General features: G+C 37.0%; 1 protein-coding gene and 1 pseudogene across 1 annotated transcript in view; one reads left to right on the top strand and one right to left on the bottom strand.

The window, feature by feature from the left end:
• The window catches only part of IL1RAPL2 (interleukin 1 receptor accessory protein like 2), a 639,368-nt gene that overhangs the window by 203,137 nt on the left and 411,082 nt on the right, over window positions 1-25,149 (bottom strand). The gene's annotated exons all lie outside the window — the stretch shown is intronic.
• LOC123843235 (large ribosomal subunit protein eL32-like) overlaps window positions 746-25,149 on the top strand; it is a 120,453-nt pseudogene continuing 96,049 nt past the window's right edge.

Raw genomic sequence — 25,149 nt, 5'->3', positions numbered from 1 at the left:
TCAAGACAGTATGGTAATGGCACAAAAACAGACACATAGATCAGTGGAACAGAATAGAGAGAACAGAAATGGACCCTCAACTCTATGGTCAACTAATCTTTGACAAAGCAGGAAAGAACATCCAATGGAAAAAAGTCTCTTCAACAAATGGTGCTGGGAAAATTGGACAGCCATATGCAGAAGAATGGAACTGGACCGTTTCCTTACAGCACACACAAAAATAGAGTCAAAATGGATGAAAGACCTCAGTGTGACACGGGAGTCCATCAAAATCCTAGAGGAGAACACAGGTAGCAACCTCTTCGACCTCAGCCACAGCAACTTCTTCCTAGAAACATCCACAAAGGCAAGGGAGGCAAGGGCAAAAAATGAATTAATGGGGCTTCATCAAGATAAAAAGCTTTTGCACAGCAAAGGAAACAGTCAACAAAACCAAAAGACAACTGACAGAATGGGAGAAGATATTTGCAAATGACATATCAGATAAAGGGCTAGTATCCAAAATCTATAAAGAACTTATCAAGCTCAACACCCAAAGAACAACTAATCCAATCAAGAAATGGGCAGAAGACATGAACAGACATTTCTGCAAAGAAGACATCCAAATGGCCAACAGACACATGAAAAATTGCTCAATATCACTTAGCATCAGGGAAATCCAAATGAAAACTACAAAGAGATACCACTTCACACCAGTCAGAATGGCTAAAATTAACAAGTCAGGAAACGACAGATGTTGACGAAGATGCAGAGAAAAGGGAATCCCCCTACACTGTTGGTGGGAATGCCAGCTGGTGTAGCCACTCTGCAAAACCATATGGAGGTTCGTCAAAGAGCTGAAAATAGAGCTATTGTACGACCCAGTGATTGCACTCGTGGTATTTACCCCAAAAATACAAATGTAGTGATCCGAAGGAGCACATGCACACCAATGTTTATAGCAGCAAAGTCCACAATAGCCAAACTATGGAAAGAACCTAGATGTCCATCAACAGATGAATGGATAAAGAAGAAGTGGTATATATATATAATGGAATATTATGCAGCCATCGAAAAATGAAATCTTGCCATTTGCAACAACATGGATGGAAGTAGAGGGTATTATGCTAAGCGAAATAAGTCAATCAGAGAAAGACAATTATTATATGATTTCACTGATATGACGAATTTGAGAAACAAGACAGAGGATCATAGGGGTAGGGAGGGAAAAATGAAACCAGATGAAACCAGAGAGGAAGACAAACCATAAGAGACAATCTCAGGAAACAAACTGAGGTTTGCTGGAGTGGAGGGGGTAGGATGGATGGCGTGGCTGGGTAATGGACATTGGGGAGGGTATGTGTTATGGTGAGTGCTGTGAATTGTGTAAGACTGATGAGTCACAGACCTGTATCCCTGAGACAAATAGTAAATTATATGTTAATAAAATACAATAAAATAAAAAGAAATAAAGATTTCACAATCATCTCTCAAGTAATCGAGATGATTGATAGAATAATTGATAGACCAAGTAGATGGAAAATCAGAAATGATTTAGAAGACCTGAACAACATAGTCAACTAACTTGACTTAATTGATATTTATAGAACCCTCCATACAGCATCAGCTTCTTTACAAATGCACAAAGAACATTCATCAAATTAACCATTATTTGGAAATTTAACAACATACTTCTTATTATGAACCGAATGTTTATGTCCCCCTCAAATTCATGTGTTTAAGTCTTAACCCCGATGTGATGATATTTTGAGTTGGTACCTTTGAGACATAATTAGGTTTAGATAAGGTCATGAGAGTGGGGCCCCATGATGGGATTAGTGTCCTTATAAGAGGAAGAGAGACATAAACAATCTCTCTTACTCTCTCACTCTCTCTCTACTATGTTAGACCACAGGGAGACGGGAACCATCTTCAAGTCAAAGATCCCACCAGGAACCAACTCAGCTAGTACCTTGATCTTTGACTTTTCAGCCTTCAGAACCAGGAGAAATAAATATCTGTTGTTTAAGCCACCCAGTCTATAGTATTTTGTTATAGCAGCCTGAGCTGACTAAGCCATTTTTAAATATTCCATGAGCCAAAGAAAAAATCAAAAGAAAAATTAGAAAATATCTTACTTGAATAAAAATGAAAAACACATATAAAAACTGTGTGATGCAGCAAAAGTAGCAATTAGAGTAAAATTTATACATTAAATGTTTATATTGGTAAAGTAGAAAGTTTCTAAATCAATGATTTAAGCTTCTACCTTGAGAAACCTGTAAAAGAAGAAACTAAACCCAAATCCCAAATTAAGCACAAAGAATTAAAGAATAAAGAGAAGATACAAATGAAAAAGAAATAGAGAAAATAATTTTTAAAAAGGCAACTATATCAATCTTTTCAAAAGATCTATATAACTCATAAAACTCTAGATAAGTTGATCAGGAAAAAAGAAAGAATGGGGCACCTGAGTGGCTTAGTCAGTTGGGCATCTGACTCTGGTTTTGGCTCAGGTCATGATCTCATGGGTCAGGTAATTGAGCCCTACATCTGGCTCTGCACTCAGGAGGAGTCTGCTTGAAGATTCTCTCCCTCCCCTCCCCCCGACTTATGCTCTCTCTCGTTCTCTCTTTCAAATAAATAAATAAATCTTTAAAAAAGAAAAAAAAGAAAGAAGACAAATTATATCAGGTATGAAAGAGAAGACATTATTAATATCCAACAGGCATTAAACAGACAATAAGAGAATATTATAAACAACTTTGTGCTAATGAATGTAACAACTTAGATGGGATAGAAAAATCCCTTGCAGGATGAAAACTAACAATGCTTACTCTGAAGAAATAAATAACCTGGGTATCCCTACATCAACTAAAGAAATTAAATTCTTAGATAAAACTTTCCCACAAAGAAAACTTCAAACTCTGTCCCACTGATTAATACTTATTTCTATATTTAAGGAACAAAAAACACTAATTATGTACAAATTCTTCCAGAAAATAGAAGGGAGAACTTCCCAACTCATTTTATGAGGTTTGTATCACTGAATTCCAAAACCAGAGAAATTCATTATAAGAAATTAAAAGGTTATAATCGAAGACATAGATTTTGACAAAAATTAACAAATTGAATCAAGAAATTTATTAAAATGATTATACCGCACTAACCAAGTAGGATTTATTACATCCAGTGTTAACTGTAACATTGTGAAAATCAACAAATAGTTCACTATATAAGCAGATTAAAATAGAAAAAAATTACAAACATGTCAACATATGCACAAAGGCATTTGACAAAATATAATATCCTCATGGTAAAAATATCTCAACATACTAAGGAACTTCCTCATCCTGATAACTGGCATCTATGAAAAATCTACAGTTAATATCATACTTAACAGTAAGAGACTGAAGGTTTTCTCCCTAAGAAATGATATTTACAATAGCATCAAAAATATGAAAAAACTAGGGATATTTTTAACAAAACATGTATTACTTTGTATACTGAACACTATAAAACATGGTTGAGTGAAATTGAAGAATATCCAAATAAATGGAGACATATACCATGTTCTTGGAATTAAAGACTTAATACTACTAATATGTAAATTTTCTCCAAATTGATCTATAGATCAAATGCAATCCCAATCAACTTTCTAGTAGGTTTTTCTTATTGTAGAAATTGAAAAGTTGATTCTAGAACTTGTAAGAAATGTAAAGACTTAGAAGAGCAAAAACAGTTTCGTAAAATAACAAATCTGGAATACTGAAACTACTAGGTTTTAAGATATACTATAAAGTTATAGCATGGTATTCATGTGAAGACAGATATGTAGATCAATGGAAGAAAACAGGGTCTAGAAATAGAACCACATAGGCATGGTCAATTGATTTCTGGTGTCAAGGTAATTCAAGGGGGAAAAGAAAACCTTTTCAATAAATTCAATAAATTGTTCTGGGACAATTGGGTATGTAAGTGAGAAAAGAATTAACCTCAAACCTTTCCTGGCACTGTATGCAGAAGTTAAATCTTCCTGGATCTTACACCTAAAGGTAAGAACTAAAACTATACAACTTCTGGAAGAGAACAAGTAACTTTGGATTGGGCAAATATGTCTTAAATGAGACACAAAAAAGCATGGACTAAAATATTGTTTTTAAAAATGGGCTGTCTGAATCAAATTTAAAACTTTTACTCCTCATAACATACTATGAAGTACATGAAAGGCAAATCCCAGACTAGGAAAGATTTGTAAAACATCTGATACAGAGCTTGGACCTCAAATATATAAAGAACTCTTATAACTCAATAATAAAAGGACAAGTTACCTGATTTAAAAAAAAAATGGGCAGAATATTTGAACACTTACCTCACCGAAGATGATATATGAATGGCAAAGAAGCACTCAAAAATACTGAGCATCATTAGTCATTAAGATGCAAATTAATACCACATTGAGATACTACTTCACATGCAGTGGGATGGCTAACATAAAAAATATTGACAATACTGGGGCACCTGGGTGGCTCAGTTGGTTAAGTATCCAACTCCTGACTTCAGCTCAGGTCATTATCTCAGGGTTGTGAGATGGAGCCCATGTCAGGCTCTGCACTGGGCATGGAGTCTGCTTAAGATTCTCTGTCTCCCTCTCCCTCTGCACCTACCCCCACTCCATCTTAAAAAAAAAAAAACAACATTGACAATACCATATGTTGACAAGAATATGGGGTAACTGGAACTCACACAATGCTTTAGAGAATGCAAGATAACACAGCACTTTAGAAAACAATTTGGTTGTTTCAAACTTGCACTTACCATATGACTTAGCAATTCTATTCAAGGGAAGTAAAAATGCATGCCCTCACAAAGACTGCTTAGCAGCTTTATTCATAATAACCCCAAACTGGAAAAAAAAACAAACCCAAATATTCAGGAAGTATTGAATGGATAAACATTTTGTGATATGTCCATGCAATAAAAAGAATGATTAGAATTACCAATACATATAATAATATGGATGATCTAAAAAGATCTTAAGCTAAGTGAAAGATGCCAGGCGCAAAATACCTATACCATATACTTTCAATTTTATAAAATTCTAGGACAGGCAAAACTATAAAGCTATAAAGCATATCATTGGTGGTCTGGGGCTAGACAGAAAGGAGGGATAGACTAATTGGGAACAAGGAAGTTTGGGGGGGTTGATGGAAATATTCTACATCATGATTGTTGTGATGCTGACCATTACCAAAACTCATTAAACTGTATACTTAAAATGGGTAAATATTATTGTATATAAATGATTCCTCAAAGAAGCTGAGGCAAAATTTGCAACAGATATGGCAGATGAAGAGTTATATCCTTGATATATATAGAAATAGTAGAAATCAATGACAAAATAGTTAACATGCAAGTGAAAATTGCCAAAATACATGAGTAGTAATTCAAGAAAAAAATTCAAATAACCTATAAACCTAAATCCTAATTCAAGTAAAAGTAATACAAATACTAGTGATTGAAATGCTGTTTTCCTACCTAAAATATGCACATGTAGGTGTGTTCTAGACCTTGGAAAGTATGGCAAGATGAATACTTACATATACTGCAAGTATGGTTGCAAATTTATACAATCTTTCTGGAAAGCAGTTTAACTGTTATAAAAACCCTAAAAAATTATGATATCAAGGGATTTGATCCTCTGCATCTAGGACCATATCTCAAGGAAATAATAAAAAATATAGTTTAAAATTATTTACAATAATATTCATTATGTTAGTGAAAAATTAGACACAGCCTAAATGTCCAAGAAGAGTGGACTTATTAAATAAATTATGGAATATCTAAATGGTTAAAAAAGGTCATAAGCCATAATCCAATTTGCTAGTGAAGAATGTTTAACTACATGAGGAATGTTCATAATAAAATATTAAATAAAAAACCAAGAAACTGACTCTTAACTGTAAAGAACAAACTGATGGTAACCAGGGGGAGGTGGATGGGGGGTTGGGTGAAATAGGTGATGGGGATTAAGGAGTGCACTTGTTGTGATGAGCACCGGGTGTAGTATGGAATTGCTTAATCACTATATTGTACACCTGAAACTAATATAAAACTGTATGTTAACTAACTGTAATTTAAATAAAAACTTTTAAAAATCCCTTTTGTAGTTCATCTATAGCAGATTGTACATCCCAGATTCTAGGTCAAACCCTAGGTTCCCTGTGTTATGCCAGTTGGTGTGTATCCCGGGACTTCCAAGTACTTTGCATATTAGTCTGAACAAAATCTAAGGTGAGTCCACAGAAAGAAAAAATATATATCAGAATGCATTTCCAAGCCAAATGTTAATAATTTAGGATTATCTCTCCCCCCTCTCCCCTTTTACCTTATGTTATCCTTCTCCCTCCTACTTAGCAGCATGAAAATTTAAGATATTTTTAAATTTATTTTTAAAATTTCATGAAATGCTCTAAGTTGCACAAAATTGGCCTCATGAGGCCTAGGAGAATTCATTTTAAAGCAATCAAAAGAACTGCCAAAGCCTTGCCAAAGCCTCATCCCTTAAAGGTTATCCTAGGGATACTTCTCTGCCTTACTCTCTGAACAGCCTTTCCTGGAGAAGCTTCAAGGTCTTGGTTTGATAACTGGTTTGAAAAATTTGCTTGCTTGTCCTCTTCTGCAACCTTTAGCACTTATGTTGTAAAATTTGTCTGCTGTCAGTTCTTCTATTTCAGAACTCATGCTATTTGCTATTGTTGTCAAAGGTCTAATATTAGCAGAATCCCTAGTTGTACCTATGGTAAGGAGTCAAGGTGATTGCCCTGGGCCTCTTGCTAGGGGAATGGGGGATACAAACTATTGGCACCTATACAGTTATTCAGCTGGTGGACACAAGGGAAGTAAGTGGCCTTTACCAGAGTATGCCAAAAAATACATGAAGTTTACTTAACATTAGTTCTTAGCCTTCCTCCTCACACTAGCACCAAGACATAAATATTGCCCAGAAAAGGATATTTCTCTCTATATAAATGGTGCTGCTTATCTACAAGCTCTTTTCCAGAGCACCTGGGTGGCTCAGTTGGTTGAGTGTACAACTCTTGGTTTCAGTTCAGGTCATGATCTCAGTGTCATGGGATTAAGCTCCAGGTCAGGCTCCACACTTAGCACAGAGTCTGCTTGTCTCTCTCCCTCTCTCCATCTCTCTTAAATAAATAAATAAATAAATAAATAAATAAATAAATAAATAAATAAAATCTTAATTAAAAAATAAAAGTTCTCTTCTGGGGCACCTGGGTGGTTCAGTCAATTAAGTGTCCAACTCTTGATTTCAGCTCAGGTCATGATCTCAGGGTCATGAGATCGAGCCCCATATCAGGCTCTGTGCTCAGCAGAGAGTCTGCTTGAGAGTCTCTCTCCCTCTGCCCCTACCCCTGTTCTTTAAACAAATAAATAGATAAATAAATAAATAAAATCTTTTAGAAATGAAAGTTCTTTTCCATATGGTTTATTTTAGCTGTATTTCACTGGGTACAAATATGGGACTTGGAGTAGGAAAGCACATAGGATTTGTCATCAATGCTCCATTGAAAAGCCTTAATAATATCACAGATTTATCTACCAACACATATCTATTTAGCATGGACTGCAAAGATGGTTTTACCTGCATAATTTACTTGCAGCAATTAAGTTGTAAAAGCAACCTGTGCTATAATATTTCATAGAGTTAGAGCAGTATGGGTCTTATTCATTGGCGTGCATGGTAAGAGAAAAGAGTAAGACTTGGGCTTCAAGGACTACTTTGGTTTCTTAGTTATCAACGTAGTAGTCTGTGGGGACACTACAACCATTCCACATCATTTATCTTGGATTCAGGAAAGGTGTCCAATATTTTGATTTGTAGCATTTTTACCAACCTGTTAATGTTCTGAGGCAATATAGATGATTGCATAATAACAGATTTGTGTTGAATAGAGTCCGAATTGTGAGTTGACTTTCACATCTTCATGCTTATGTGATCTTGAGCAAATTAATATTCCTCTTTGAGCTTTAGTTCCTTATCTGTTATGGAGCATTAATATTGTCTAGGTTTTTTGTGGTAAGTGTGATAATAAAAATCAATTAGCATCTGGCTCATAGTAAAGTCTCAATGCTTATTAGTAATAGTAGTATAAATAGTAGAAGTAGTAATAGCAGAGTTGTTATTTTTTATTTTTAGCTTGCTATTTCAGTGATTATTAAATACAAATTACTGGACGCCATGGTGGAGTCCAGTTTGCTAAAGTTTCCATGAAGGAAAAAAAAAAGCAAGTGTGTTTTGTTATCTTTTGTTTTAGTATATGTGCTGCCAAAGAGAGCACTGGTTATCTTTTGTTTTAAGTATAAGATATTTTAAAAAGTTTTAGCCATGGTTATATTTAAACTTTTGTCTTCCTCATGTGAATTTATTTTAGTAGTTGAAAATTCACCATAGGGTTTGAATTTTTTTCCTGAAAGTGAAACTAAAGCCATTAGTATGACAAGACAGACACGAAAAGTTAGTTGGAGGGAAAAAATTACTCTATTTTAGCATTCATATTCCCAAATGCCAAGTGTAAATGTAACTACACAGCAGAACTTTTATCCCCAGTAGAAAGCTCATCCACAAGGTTTTCAAGTCAAGCAAAAGTCAGACACATTGGCAAATACTGGGTGGCTATCTCTAACATTATTCCTGAGAGAAGAGAGCTAGATACCATAGTAGCTGGAACTTCTATCCAAGGGGTTCAATTCCTAAAGAAGCAGAAAGCCTCAATATAAATTGTATCTCAATTACAAGGCAGCCCCACTACACAGACTTTGAGGGCAACACAGACACATCATTTTATTCATTTATTCAATAAACATTTATTGATCATACAACTCTAGAAAGGAACTAAACAACGGCCCATTTACATAGATTTTAGAAATCACTGGTAGATTTTCAATATTTCCTTTTAACTCTAGGAACAGTATAAATATGTCTGATAAATATTAGGACTAGTGTTTGGCTTCTGCTCCTTTTGTAATTATATGTGGTGCACTTTCAAGGGGTCAAAAGATTTGAAGGCATGTCACCCTACTGAGTTCCAATAATACTTAAATCAGAATTGTATTGATTTTGTCTCCTTACTTTTGGTATTTGGAATTCTAGAAGGCTAAACTAAGAAGGAAATATTTCAATTCCACTGAGGCAGACTATATTACTTCAGAAAGGTATTAGTCATTGTGACTTAAAGTGGTTTAAAGCATAATTAGGTAATTGTAGGAAAAATGTCAAATGTAAATATTAAGATCAAGCCCTGAAGTCATGGTCTATGTCTTATACAAGCCCTATGTTTGACATACTACTTAACCCTGAACACAGTAGGTGACTCCTCCCTTGAAAAATACAATTTGTTTCAGGACCTACCTCCAGTGTGAGACAATCATATATATTCACTGATCTATAAGTGTGTTTATGGAAGCTGGTCAAAAGCACTTATAGCCGTTCTGCTATATAGATGATTATAAAGTAAGCCTTGTACAAAGAATGTGAAAATTTTTCTACAACTGGAAACATCTTGAACTCTTCAAGGCTCATATAACTTCAGAGCAATGGAAACCACATTTTTGACTGTGTCCTATGTCTTACCAAAGAATGGAAAAAGAGATTGGGGTTTGGTGGGGGGAGTGGAGGAGTGTGGTCAGTAGAGGGGAAACTATTATATTCTGGCACTTAAACTCCTTCAATATAGGGTTATGGGTGGGGGTGGTTGGAGGGTGTGTATGCACTTTCTCATAGATCAGTCTGGTCTGGAAAATGTGCCCTCAATTTTGGCTGAGGAGAGATATATCTAATATTTTAAAAAATCAAATCAATCACAACAGAATGTATCTAGTGCCTACTATGGGAAGAAAAGGGAAGCAGAAAAGATAGACTGTCTTTGATACAACAACAACTTAGTTAAGGTGACAAAACATATGCAGATTGTGGTAAATCATGATTTGCTATGTTAGTGCCATCAGCATTTAGCATGAGGGCAAACATGTGGTGTGAGAGTTATTGGGAAGAAATTCTCTGGATCAACCTTTTACAAATTGCTCCATCAATCAATAGTCAATGAGAATACTTCAGTAAGTTTTAGGCACCTTTTTTGTTTGTTTGGCAAATATTTCTAAGAGTAACTTTCCACCAATGTCACACAGTCCCATGTAAAAAAAGATGGTGGGAGTTTTCAGTCTTCAGCTCTATTGTCAATGAAATGCTCTGCCATAGAAGGCACTTGATTAAATTTGGTTAAATAAATTATGTTTTGGTAGTTGCTTTCTCTAAAAGAATTAATAACATAGCTGGTTTACATTACTCAGTGAAATACTATAATGACATCTACTACTTCTGGGGCATTTCTGCAGTTTTCCCCAGCAAGTCTAACACTGACATGAAAGTAAGGCCCTGTGGGTGCTGCACATGAGTGTTCTATCACATAACTATGTCTCAGTGCCCTAACTGAACATAAGTTCCTCAAAGGAAATGAAAAGGCTAAGCCTTCTGAATACCTCCAAGGTGACTTCTACCAAAATCTGTGTGTATATATAATGAGCACATTATATACTGCTGACCTATTGACTATCAGAATTTTGGCATATATATTCAAAAGGCTTAGTAATGCTAGACTGATTCCTCATGTACTTCTTTAATTCTAACTTTGCGCCAATGGATGATTTTGTTAATGTCTGTAAGAGTCAGGGGATGTTTTAATAAATTGTACCTATTAGCATGTTGTATAGAATGTCTTTTCTGACCACATATCCAGCAATGTGTACTGCTACAGTCTCAAAATTGTACCATCTGGCACAGAGAAGAGAGCTCAGGTTTCTCCCGTGTACTTAACACTACTATTTTACTTCTCTAAACACAGCATTAACATAGAGCTGATGGCACATTCAAGTACCATTACAGATAGCAAAGGGACCATTCAACACTCCATACACTTTCTTGCTATCTAGCCTCCCTCTGGACCTTCCAGTGATTCCTGCTTGATGGAAAAAGAAATTAAAACATGTCCCTATTAGTTGATTCTACTAAAAAAAGACAGCTCTGAGAAATCAAGTGCCATTGAGCTATGTATGACTCATTCTCAGACATGTGATTATCATCCAAAGTCTAAATGTTAACTCTTTTTGGATTAGCCTGGCTGACAGTGACCTGCCAGACTATAATATGGGATTGTTGTGGACAGATCTTGCTTGGCCTGGTAGCTTGCAGCACCAATGGGCCTTTCCTGTATCTTCTCTCTCTTTTCTGCAGACTTCTCTCCCTTAGCATAATAAACACACTCAGGTCTTTCCCATCCTCAAGAAACACTCCCTTAGTTTAAGAATCCTTCTCGCTATTGCCTTGTCCAGTCTTTTACAGAAACAATTACTTGAAAGATTAGCTCGTATTCACTGTTTTCTTTTCCTTAATTCCCAGTCACTGCTTTCACTAAGGTCACCAGTGACCTCCATATTTACAAACCCAATGAATAATATTCTGCCATATTACTTCATTACTTGATATCTCTTAGGTATTTGACATTCTCTCTTAAAATTTCATTTTCTGTTGGCTTTCATGATACTCCCTTGGGTTTTTTCTCCTTAACCATTGGCAAATCCCTTTCAGGGTCCTTCATGGTCTCCCCATTCTTCATGGGATTCCTCTGCAATTGTTTAAACGTTGGTATTACCCCTAGTGCTAATCCTTAGCCTCCTGCTGTTCTTACTCTATAGAGTTCTTTTGAATGATTTGTTCCAAACCATGGCCTAAATTTCTAGTTATATCTGATGATTTCCAAGTCTGTATCTCAGAACTCTTAATTGTATTCCAGACTCATGTTTCAACTTGCTTAAGTAGTATTTCCACCTGGATGTCTCGCAAATATATCATACTCAACATGTACAAAGCCAAACCCATCTTGTTTCCTTGAAATTTTCCTCCTAGTTCTATGGTACCACCATGCATGTTGTTTTGTGAGTCAGAAATTCGTAAGTCATCACATATTCTTCCTTTTTCTTACTATTAACATCCATTCATCCATTCACAAAATCATGTTGCTTCTGTCTTGGTGGTAACACTAGCATTGGTTTCTTTCAATTTCTTTCAAACTTTACTCTTTATCACCTAAATTCAGGTATATTTCTTGCGTGGCTAATAATAATTTCTTAATTGATTTCCATTTAATTCATCTGTCACATTGACATCAGAGTGGATCACATCAGTCCACTGACTTAAAAACCTTCTGTGATTTCCTACCACTTTCAGGATAAAGTTTAAGCTCTTTAGCTAAGTACACAAAACTCTTCATGACCTATACCTATTTCACTAGCTTCATCTCTATCACTTCTGTACATGTGCACTTTTCTCCATTCATATCAAAATATGTTTAACTCCCTCAAATAAATCACATTAATGCAATTTGAATAACATTTTAATGCACTAGGGGTTAGCAAACTTTTTCGTAAAGAATCAGATAGCAAATAATTCATGCTTTGCCAGTCATACAGTTTCTGTGCAACAACTTCACCAATGTAGTGTGAAAATGGCCACAAATAATCCATAAACTAAATGAATGGGCATGACTAGTGTGAAAATGGCCACAATAATCCATAAACTAAATGAATGGGCATGACTATGTTCTATAATAAAACTTTATAAAAATAGGGGCTGGTTAGATTTGGTCCTTGGGTCATAGTTGGCTTATGTTTGAACAGGATGACCATAGTATATAAAGAAATCCTGTCTTGAATCCTTTTATAAAGATAAAATCTAATTTTGATTTTTTGTATCAATTAGGATTTTCAAATGCTAGGTTTACTTAAAACAAGGTATACCATACTCAAGACACTATGTACAAGTCATTAACCTCAGAAAGATATAGGACTAAAGAGTAGTTAATTTCTTTTTAAAAATTTTTAAAAAGATTTCATTTATTTGGCAGAGAGAGACACAGCAAGAGAGGAAACACAAGCAGGGGCAGAGGGAGAGGGAGAAGCAAGCTTCCCACTGTCAGGCAGGGAGCCCAATGCGGGGTTCGATCCCAGAACCCTGGGATCATGACCTGAGCCGAAGGCGGAGCCACCCAGGCGCCCGAAGAGTAATTAATTTCTACCCATGAATTAACTTCCTGATCATAATACAGACTTAAACTTTCCTAAGCAATCCATAAGTCTGTATTTTCTCTTGGAAAATAAATAACCTTCTAAGAAATATTTGTTTCATGAGATTTGACATAGTTACTTATCCTTATGGTGTATTTTCATTGTTCCTAAAGCTAAAGTTTCTTGTAAGTCATTTCATGTTTGTTTCTAGGTATTTGTGCTTGCAGAGAAGGGGGGAATCCAGAGTCTGATGAATGCTGGGCATGTTAGGGAAAGACTGATGTCATCAAATGCTCCTTTGACCTATTATATCACTGGACATGCAGACTGAGTGTCCTTACTCTGAAGGAAACTGAAAATAAAAATGCTTAGGGTATCTTTATTTCTAGGGATGGAGGTAAAATTTTGAAAATTTGATTTTGGTCGTGCCTGGGTGGCACAGTCAGTTAAGCATCTGACTCTTGGTTTCAGCTCAGGTCATGATCTCAGGGTCATGAGATCGAGTCACACATTGGGCTCCACATTAAGGGCAAAGTCTGTTTAAAGACACTCTCCATCTACTTCTTCCCCTTCTCCCCCCGTGCTCTCTCTCTCTCTCTCAAATAAATAAATAAATCTTAAAAAAAAAGAAAATGTGATTTTGAAGTCTGATCTAGTGACTCATCATTAAAGAAGGCTTTGATAATTTCCTCTGAAATAGAAGGAAAAAATAATAGAGTCAAACCAAGGGCTTACTCCTATATATAAGTAGAGTGGGTGGTTATCTGTGGACTAGTTCTTTTGAGTCTCCCCCAAGTCTCCCTTACCATACTTTCAAATAGCAAGCATACTGATCATCTCCTCCTATATTGTCCCCCTTTTCAGAGACAAATCTGATAAATTCAGTGTGTTCATTTTCTAAACAACATTTGAATTAAGGCAATGTTCTTAAAGAATAAGTCAAGTAAAAATAAATTGTTATCAAGAAGGAATAACACATGAAGCAATTATTACCCATTACAACTATAGTATGAGATTATCATCTTTGATCCTGTGGATGAGGCTGAAAGAGGATATTGGAGTCACAAGAAAGAACTTCAATCTTTCACAACATGGATCAACCACATCAGCCCTGGACTACTTACATATAAATGAAAATCTAAGGAGAAAAAAAATTCAATCTTGTTTTAGACAATAGGTGTTTAGGTTTCTTTGCTATAGCATCACAGCTTTCTATGTCGTAACTAATTTGAATGATTTATTATCATCATCATTTATCAATATGCAAAGGATCTAGTTTATGTTTCAGGCTACTAAAATAACTTGTAGAGCAGTTAGGAACTTGGCTATAAGATACTTTTTTAAAAAAGATTTTTTTATTTATTTGAGAGAGAGAGAGCATGAGCAAGCACAAGTGGGGGGAGGGGTAGAGGGAGAGAATCTCAAGCAGAGTCCCCACTGAGGGAGGAGCCAGGACGAGGGGCTCGATCTCACAACCCATGAGATCATGACTTGAGCTGAAATCACGAGTTGGACGCTTAACTGACTGAGCCACCCACGTGCCCCTGAGATAATCTTAAGATTTTATTAAATATTTATGAACCCTGACAGTCATATGTATATATCCAGGAAACAGATAGTTGTGTATAAACTGAACCAAGTCTCTTCTTTCTGGGTCTCATTTTCCTCATCTGTAAGACAGGGAGTTGAACCACATGATTTCTAAGGCTCTTTTCATTTATAAAGGTTATGATTCTAAGATTCTATAGGCTCTACTGCATTTTTGCTCGTGAGTGATTTGATAAGACCAATCAAGGAGAGAACGTGATTTTGAACATGGTGAGAGAAAAGCCACATTTAAGCTTGAATTATGGCTACAAGAAGTTGATTCTTAAGTGTTTTTAATACTGTGGTAATGACATCTAACATTTGCATCCTCAAAAGTGATCCATCTTATTCAGAGAAATCTACTTCTACTTTGACAGATGGGAATTTTTGTTTCCAAAGTGGTGCCAAAGATAACTACCCTCCTTCTCCAATTCCTACACATTCCCTTCTTCTTTCCTTTCATAGGTGATATCTGAAGTGCGCTTAAGCTCAATGGAGCAAGGCAGTCTCCAAATGCATGGCATTGTATTCACTGCCATGTTCTTCTTCTCTACTTCTCTTTGTAGCCTTCCCTTTTCATGTCAAATATCTTCCTTTCTGATGCAAAGCATGAATAATGGAGGAAAAGAAAGTGCTTACCTGCTTAAAATTGAGAGGTAGAATTGCTGGACTCATGTAATCCTTCAAGTGTGATTCCTTCAATCTGTGATTAATCTATCATTACTACACTTAAAGAGAATAGGACACTGACTCATTTCAGCAAAACTACCAAGCCCAAAATGTTTTAATCTGAGAATGGTCATAAAATGTTCCTAATTTAGCTGTATACAAATACTGCTGGCTCCAGAAGAGCAAGTTTTGACAGAAAAAGAGCTATGAGGAAGACCTACTTAAATGACAATATACTGGTCATTCCTATGAAAAGAGCGTATCTGTAAGTCAGGAAAGACTTGGTTATGCCACAACAACAATAATCCAAATATCTATCTTAAAACAAACCAAAAAGAAAGGTTTATTTCTTATTTAGGTTTCATGTGTAACGTAGTTTGATGGGGTGGAGGCTCTGTCCATGGTAATCACTCAAGGAGGATCCATCTTGAAATGTGCTTCCACAATCACCAAAGAAAGCTGAGCATGGGCAATTTAATGCTTACACCAAAAAGATGATACATGTCACTTCTACTCACATTTCAATGGCCAAAGCAAGTCATACAGCCACATCTAATTTCAACTGGGCAAGAAAATACAATCCTATCATATGGCTGTAAGGAAACCTGAAATATTTGTGACAGTTTTATTGACTACCACAGAGTAAAAGACTGAAAATCATGAGACAAGAGTTCCAGATTTAGTTGTACTATTAGATATGTGACCTGTAGCATTTAAACTCAGTGGGCTTCATAATCTTCCACACTGGTTTGTTGTGAAGATCAAAGAAGTAATAGAAAATGAAAAGTATAAACCATTAATCAAATGTAATTTTAAATTATCCATACCTTTATGATGAATTCTTTTCATCTAAAAATAGGGACATGGGTGTTTTTTACGTAGACAGGGTGTAGAAATTCAATTTGTGGGAATGTGGGACAGCAATGATTTAGCAATAAATTACTATTCATAAAAAGTATATACACAATGACTTCATTAAAATCATGTGTTTGACTCTTCATAAAAAAAAATGAAAATGCTGGAGCACCTGGGTGGCTCAGTCAGTTGAGCATCTGACTCTCAGTTTTGGCATAGGTCATGATCTCAGGTCATGATCTCAAGGTCATGAGATTAAGCCCCGTGTTGAGCTCTGAGCTCAGCATGGAGTCTCCTTGAGATTCTCTCCCTCTCCCTCCCCCTCTGCCCCTTTCCCTACTCTTTCTCTTTCTCTCTCTCTCAAATAAATAAATAAATAAATAAATAAATAAATAAAATCTTTTAAAAAATGAAAACACTGGGCGCCTGGGTGGCTCAGTCATTAAGCGTCTGCCTTCGGCTCAGGTCATGATCCTGGGGTCCCGGGATCGAGTCCCACATCAGGCTCCCTGCTCGGCAGGAGGCCTGCTTCTCCCTCTTCCACTCCCCCTGCTTGTGTTCCTGCTCTTGCTGTCTCTCTCTGTCAAATAAATAAAATCTTTTAAAAAAAATGAAAACACTGCCAGTGTAGCTCTGGGGTGAGTGACATATTCCAAAGATCAGGGTCTATGTTAAAGGAGGGCTAGATGCAATGCCAGTTGTTTCATGCATTTAACAATGGTCATGGTCACTCTCACATTCAAATAACCTTTTTTAAAGCCAGCATTCCATGCAATGCAGTAATGGAAAGTATTAATTCAATGAATTGCTGCAATTAAAATTGGCCTTAATTGAAATTCACCCAGTTGATATTTCCTGGACTGGCATGTATAGAGAAAGAGATAAAGACTTTAACAAGGTAGTAACCCAAAATTCCCTTTTTGAATCTCTGAAGGAGCCAAATAACTCAGTCTTTTAAATATGTTAAACTTCTAGGATGCCTACAGTGTTGTTACTATTCATATCAGTCACATATTATGCCAGAACAGCCTAAGCTGGGTTTTATGACACCACCCATTTTCTATCAAAAGATGTCATAAGATTCTAATAAGATGCTTAAGTAAAGGGATTTTAACTGGCTTCCAATTTTCTTTTTTTTTAATAAGAGCTTTATTGAGATATAACTCACATGCCTGATTTTCTTTTTTTTTTTTGAAATGTCAGAAAATAAATTTTTTGAGAATGTTTATTTTTTATTTTAATTCCAGTATAGATAACATACAGCATTTTATTCATTTCAGGTGTACAATACAATGATTCTATACATTACTCAGTGCTCATTAAATAAGTGCTTATTTTCTTTTTAATAAAACTATGCTATATGGCACATCTATAAGAGCCAGAGAATGTCACAAAATCAAAGGTAGGGTGATAGGGAATATTGCTTGAAGAAAGAAGGGGGTAATCACTCATTATTCATCTTCTTGAACAATACTGTTCTTTCTGAGAAGACAGCAATAACATAAATGATGTGGTGACTGTTGCATTTATGGCTATTTTTATTTTTGTCTTTCTCTGTTTCTCCATGTCTCTGGCTCTCCCTCTCTCTCTCTCACTCTCTCACTCTCTCTCTCTCACACACACACAGTTTTGACAGTTTTATTATCTTCTATTTAAATTATGTTAATATGCCCTGGGGCCTGATAGCAGAGGGTACCCTTTGTAAAATCTAATGCATGAGTGAAATTACTAAGGAGAAGTGACTCCATGAAGGCAACTCTCTGGATTTCCTTTTCTTTTTTAGGATTTTACCTTCCTTTGAAGAAAACTCTCCACAAATCCCTGGATAAATGCCATAGGCTGTAGATATTTAGCAAATATTCCCTGGGGGAAAAAAAAGCATGAAATTTCCAATGCATCAATAATGTTCTATTTAACAAAGTCTATAAAACTTTCCAGGCTGAGAAAATCCAAGACTAATTGCAAATGAGATTTTATATTTCGGTCGGCCAGATTCACCCACAAATAATGGTATGGTAGAAGATACCAAATAATTCAGAATGACATAATCCATTGCAATGGAATCAATTATTCAAATGTAAATGAATTCTTAAGAAGAAAGGGAAAGATGACCCATTACTCAGAGATCTATCTATACCTTTGGTAAGATGCTATTTTATTTAGCTGGAAGTCCTCTAGTCCTCTTGTACTCTTGTCACAATTCTCCACTGGGGGTCTACCTCATCTTCAATCATTAAAATAAATTATTCTGATTTTCTGCTAGGACCATGGTTTAAATATGCGTACTGTTTGTATATGAATGGCTATGAATGTTCCCCACCTGTGTGTCAGAGTATGGAGGATTCTCATGCCTTTCATAGTCTTTGGTCCTCAAATGTAAGCTACTTTCCTCATAAAACTACAGCGTTAGCCTTGAGAGAGTGTACTACTCTGGTTTCATGCTTAGTGAAGTGTTTCATTCATTGCTTTACATTTCTCTTTTTATACTACTCCCCTCCATCTCCTCCTTTACTTTGGAAAGCTAGTATGTTCCATGTTCTGTCTCTTAGGTGCATTTTTTTCCCCTAAAAGAAGCTGCACTTAAAGGTTCCACTTTAAAAAAATACTTTCAAAATTGAAGTAAGCCATTTTCTCCCCCTCTCTGATCTCTATCTTCATTTCTAGAACATCTGGGTTAGATAATTTTAATTATTCGCTCTGGCCTTTTCCTCAGTGTATCTACTCAGCCAGATCAATAGGATGATAGTTCCTCTGGGAATATCTGCAGCAGAATAGGAGGACATTTGCAGAATGGATACTCAGAGAGATCATCTAAGATAGGCCCCTACCTTCAGGCTGGTATCTAAATTGTTTAGATCTCAGGATTATCCTATCTCCCCTTGAAGATCTGCATAATTTCTATTCAGTTGTTTCATTCTAGTCTGTTTCCCTAGAATAGTTAAAAACTATCTTCCTTATATGCCACTGAAGTGTTCTTTACTATAATTTTATCCCTCTTCCTCATTTACTCTTCTACATAGATGGAAATCAAAATTTAAGATTTCCTCTAAAAAACCTTCCTCTAAAAAACACTTGCAAACATTATTTTGGCCACTCTTCAAGCCACAGCTTCTCAGGCTATGTGGGTTTTCAGATGTCCTTAGTGTTTTGTGTTCTAGGTTTCTCAAACCTCTTGGCAAATTTTTTGTCAAGAGTTTATCTTTGGTAAGAGGAGCAGCAGATACTGAAAAAAGGAAAGGTGAATAAAGAGAGCAGATAGCTTGGGAAGGCATATATTTTTCCAGCACTGCCTTTCACCCATTAGTCAAAATCAGAAACCTGGTTATCAACTCTACTCCTCCTCTCCTCCATGCTACACATATAATCAATTACCAAGCCCGGTCATTTCTATTCCTAACCATCTCTGAAGCCAAGCCCTTTACTCATCTTCCACACTATCTCTTACTAACTTCTACCCTCCCACACACAAACATACCCTATGTACTACTCAAGAGCTACTAGTCAGAGGTGTGAATGAATCACTGTGACAGCTTCTTAATCAGTCTCCCATTTTCCCTATTTTCAGTATTGCCATCCAATTCATCTTTCAGAAAATACCACAAAACTAGATTGCTCAAATGTAAATATGAATATGATTTCTCCTGCTTAAAATGGTCAGAAGGCACAATTACTTCAGGATGAAATCTATTTTGGTTTTAAATCTAATAATTGGAGGCTCTACATGAGCATGCTCTAGGTTATCTCTTTGGCTTCAATAACTAGCATTTCTCCATTCATACCATTCCCCCCCCCCGCCATTGCACTGGGTTATTTGTGCTTCCTTAAATAGGCCACACACTTTCGTGCCTCCATGACTTTTCATTTGTCATTTCTCTCTGTGTAGAATATTTTTCTGTCACATCTCTGCTTTTAACTTGCTTAAACATTATAATCTCTGTGGAACAGTCTCCAATCTCCCAGGCATAATTTTTTACATGCCTCTTTTCACCATAGCCATTCATAATATTTCAACAATTTCATTATACCTATATCTCCACTACTAGATTGAGAGGAACTACATCTTATGCATTTTGTATTTTCAATGCATAGTACAGTGTCTACCATAGAGTTAGTGTTCTGCAGACTTTTTAGGGCAGGTGAATGCATGAAAATATTTTGAGAATCAAGGGAGGAAGTTGTGAAAGACAGATGGTAAAACTGGAGCATGTCCCACAACTGTACCTTGTTTGGAAGGCTGGTTTATGTCAGTTGGGAGATAGGAAACTTAAGTTGTTGAAGTTCTTAACACAGTCAAAAAGCATGGATACTCTTCCAGTTGATCAAGTATGGTTCAGTTTTCCAATTCTGGCTGATTAAAAAAGAATGTGGAAGCCAGGATCCCCTGGCTGAGGTAGCTAGGTAATTAAAAGCAGAAACGTAAAGCTACTTAAAAACTTGGGCCAAGAAGCACAATGGAGAGATGGCTACAAGCAAGTACCCATTTGGGGGGCCCTACTTCCTGTCCCACTGTTTACAAGTGACCTGTCCTCTGGAGCTATATACTAGATTTAGGTGTCAGGCTCTTTCTTGGTTGCTGCCATTAAGAATATACATGTTTTATTAATGGAGCTGACACTGGTTTTATTTTTCTGAGGACACTTCTGTAAACAAAGCACTTTGTTATGTTTTCCTTTTGTCTGGCCTCCATCCATACTGGCTCCCCCTCCCACTATTCCCATGTGAATCACTACAAGCCAAGTTAGGATGGCAGATCTCAGATTCTGAAGCTGACATGACACTCTAAAGATTTTCACCAGCCAAATTACTCTCCATAGATTGCTTAATTTGTGGAACATGTTCCATAATTACATCTTCTCCTGACTACCCCACAACCTTTCTTTCTCCTTATTTCTTTTCCCCATTTCCTTTCCCTTGTTGACAGCAGGTGGTCAGTGGTGTTTTGGAAAGGAACCTGGAACCAATTCAGTCCAAAACAACAAAAACTATGCTTCAATTAACTATTACTTGCCAAATAGAGACTTTTACTGGAAACTAGGCTTTTTAATATTGATTGCATAGACAGCCAGGGCTGAAGGTGGAGATGTAAAGTAGAAAGTTGAAAAGAGACAACAATATTTAGATTTGCAATTATACCACCTCAGTGGTATAATGGTCAACTTGATTATTCTGTACTTTGTTTATAAGTTGAGATTAAAATTCCTGGAAGATGTTGGCCTAGAAGATTTATGATCAAAATGGCACTGCACCAATATCCATTTTACAGATGGGCCACAGTCATAGAAGTAGTCTGCCTACCTTAGTCCCTTATAGCAAAACTGTAAAATATATAACAGAACAGAATTTCTCAGTTTCTAGGTCCTCAAAGCTTATGTACTTGCAATAATCTTCTCAAAATCAGCCTTACTCATAATTTATTTATATGCAACTTCCAGTTCCAATTTCATTTCCAACAGAGAATGGGTAGTAAGTCCATCCCTGGCTCTACAGAACCAAAACTAAATTTCAATGATTTCTCTGGTCCCCTGAGTGTATTCTAAAAAAGACTATATTTTCATTTTAAAATGCCAATTTTCCCAACCCCTAACCTAGTTCTCAAAGATGTATGCTATATCCTAGAAAGTTTTGAGGAAGGAATAGTCACTGAAATAGCATTTTATAGCTAAACAAATGGAGGCTTAGAAGAGTTACCTGAAGAATACAAATGATGGAGCTAGCTAATCTCCCATGCTGGGCCTCTCTCGGCTTCCCTTTGTGGGGAGCCACCTAAGGCACTGTTAAAAATATAACTGGCAAGTCTCTTTTGTTTGTCTAATACTCAACAAAATCAAAGCCGTAAGTGTGTGTAGGAAGAGAAAGGTGAGGAAGAGAAAGGCTAGACAAGGCAAAGCAGGCATGGGATGAGAGGCAGCCTTGTTGCTTATTCAGAATAATGAATGGGTGAGTTGGCCCCATCCTACAAGTGATCTGATCACATCCTGGCTTTTTCACACTACACAAAGGCTAAGGCACAAGACAGGCAGTGCTCCATTTGGCTTTCTTGCTAACACTGCCCACCAGCCTATTATTCTGACATTTCCATAGTATTACTATTGTACTATTAGAAAGGGAAAGGTCGGCAGGCAAGGCATATCTAAAGTTATTTCATTAAAGCTGACAGCTTTAAAATGTGCTTCCGAAGGAAAAAAAAAATAGTTATCAAACAACTACAAGCTAGCCCTCAAATACTCAGTGGGTCTTAAATTTCCCTTCATGTCTTTGCTAAGTTTACTTGCCTTGTTTTCTTGGAGCACCTGATTCAATGACAATAGCAGTTATAGAAGACGATGCACTGCTCAAGGGCTATTTCACATCTAAACACCAGGTCTTGGTGAGAAACTAGACATGTCAATTCTTCAAACCCCCAAATCATAGAAACTCTCAGGAATCCACCTAATGGTGTGGAAGAGGTTGAGGATGAAGATGCCATTAAATATTTCTTAAGCCACTGTCAGTCCCCTGGCTCTCCAAACCTATTAAGTTGTTATTTTGCTGTCTCTCCCTCTTTCTCACTTTGTCTCTATGTATTAATCTCTGGATGTCCTTGTACTACTTTTTTTCCTCTCTGGATAGAGCATGGTATATTAGAAACAGCATAGACCTTGGTGAAAGACTGATTCATATTTATAATCTTATCCTCTGTGGCTGTGAGATCTTAGGCAATTTTCTTAGCCGCACTGTACCTCAATCTTCTCATCTGAAAAATAAATATGCTTGTGACTACTTCATCGTTTTGTTGAAAGGACTAAATGAGATTATATGTAGTAAATAGCTTAGATATAGAAAATACTTGAATATTAGTTCTCTTATTCTCCCTTCTCTTGCTGCACTTTCTCTGTCAAGGTACCTCCCTTGCTCTGCTACTTTTTCTATAGTCCCATTGGTGCCTGCAGGGCTAATGAGACAAGTGTGCACATCCCTCTGCCTTTACACAGAATCTAAAATGCCAAGAATCACAGTGATTCCAAGCATCGAATTTGGTGTCAGACTGCTTGAGTTCAAAGCCCAGCTCTGACTCTTACTACCTATTTCCCTGGGCAAGTTATTTAACTTTTCTCAGGTGCAATTTCCCTATTTATAAAACAAGAATAATAATGATCCTGCCTCATAGGATTTTGGTGAAGATGGAATGAGTTAATTCATGTGGATGGCACATAATAGGTATTCAATAAATGTGTATTGTTAAAAATCAAATATTACCCTCTCAGAGAGGTCTTCCCTGACTACCCTATTTAAAATTGTAGCCACTAAAAAATAAAGTAAAATAAAATAATAAAATAAAATAAATAAAATAGGCTTGAGGGAGGGAGGAGGAGCAAGATGGTGGAAGAGTAGGAGACCTAAATTTCGTCTGGTCCCAGGAATTCGACTAGATAGGGATCAAACCATTCTGAACACCTATGAAATCAATAGGAGATCGAAGAAAAGAATAGCAGCAACTCTCTGAACAGAAAAGCGACCACTTTCTGGAAGGTATGAAGTGTGGAGAAGTGAATCCGAGGTGATATACGGGAAGATAGACCACAGGGGGGAGCGGGAGCCTCCATCATCCGGCTACAGGCAAGTGATAGAGCAGCAGAGCACAAAATCGGAACTTTTAGAAGTCTGCTCCTCTGAGAGACATCGCTCCAGTGGCTAAGTGGGGTTGGAACCCTTACTGGGACAGTGTGGTCTCAGGACCCTTGGGGTCACAGAAAGACCAGGGGTGCCTGAGGGTGGCAGAGCTCCCAGGTATTGGATCAGGGAAGCTGGCTGCAAAGACGGAGCCGAGGAGCGGGCTCTCAGCTCGGGGTTGCCATAAACCATGATCCGCAGCACAGTGGGGCCACTGCTCTTCCAGCAGGGACCCAACAGTGTCAGATTGGGGAGACTCCCCTTCCTCCTCCCGGAGGAGTGGCACGGGAGCGCACCATAGGAATCTGCTGGGTTTGGAGACTCCAAACAGGGTCGTGTGCCAGAGATTAGAAATGCATGGTCACAGGCCAGGTGAGCATGGAGTGCAACCAGAGACCAGGGAGACAGGAGTGATTGACTACTTTTCTCTGGGGGCTGAGGACTGGGGCCCCGAGTGCTTGGCTCCTCTGGGGTGGAGATTGGGAAGCCACCATTTTCATGCTTGTCCTCCAAAGCTGTACAGAAACCTTGCAGGGAACAGAAGCTACCAAGAGCAAACGCTAGCAGATTACTTAGCCCGGCTCCCGGCAAGGGCAGGGCAATTCTGCCTCCAGCAAAGACATTTAAAAACCACTGCAACAGACCCCTCCCCCAGAAGACCTGCAAGAACAGCCAGCCAAGACCAAGTTTACCGATCAATGAGAAGGGTAGAACACCAGCGCTAGGGGAATACAGCACATAGAATTCATGGCTTTTTCACCATGATTCTTTAATCTTTCGAAGTTAATTTTTTAAATTTTCTTTATTTTTTGTCTTCCTATTTTTTTGAATGTTTCTTCTTTCCTTTTTTCAACCAATATCTTATCTTACCAATTCCTTTATTAAAATATTTTTATTATTTTATTCTTTTTTATTTATTCCTTTATTTATTTGACAGACAGAGAGAGAGAGTGAGAGAGGGAACACAAGCAGGGAGAGTGGGAGAGGGAGAAGCCGGCTTCTCACTGAGCAGGGAGCCTGATGCGGGGTTCCATCCCACAACTCCAGGATCATGACCTGAGCCGAAGGAAGATGCTTAATGACTGAACCACCTAGGCACCCCTTAAAATCTTTTTTAATTTTCATTTTTACAGTCATATTCTACCCTTCATTGTATTTAAACTTATTTTTTGTATATATATAAGTTTTCCTTTCTTTAAAATTTTTGGATACAGTTTCTTCTAACAGACCAAAATATACCCTAAATCTAGTATATGGTTTTGCTATGGTCTC

Source organism: Mirounga angustirostris, unplaced genomic scaffold (assembly GCF_029215605.1).
Source record: "Mirounga angustirostris isolate CCGP_5_RB_7025 unplaced genomic scaffold, mMirAng1.0.hap1 SCAF_11, whole genome shotgun sequence".
NCBI classification, from domain to species: domain Eukaryota; kingdom Metazoa; phylum Chordata; class Mammalia; order Carnivora; family Phocidae; genus Mirounga; species Mirounga angustirostris.
This window is presented reverse-complemented; position numbering and strand designations above follow the sequence as displayed.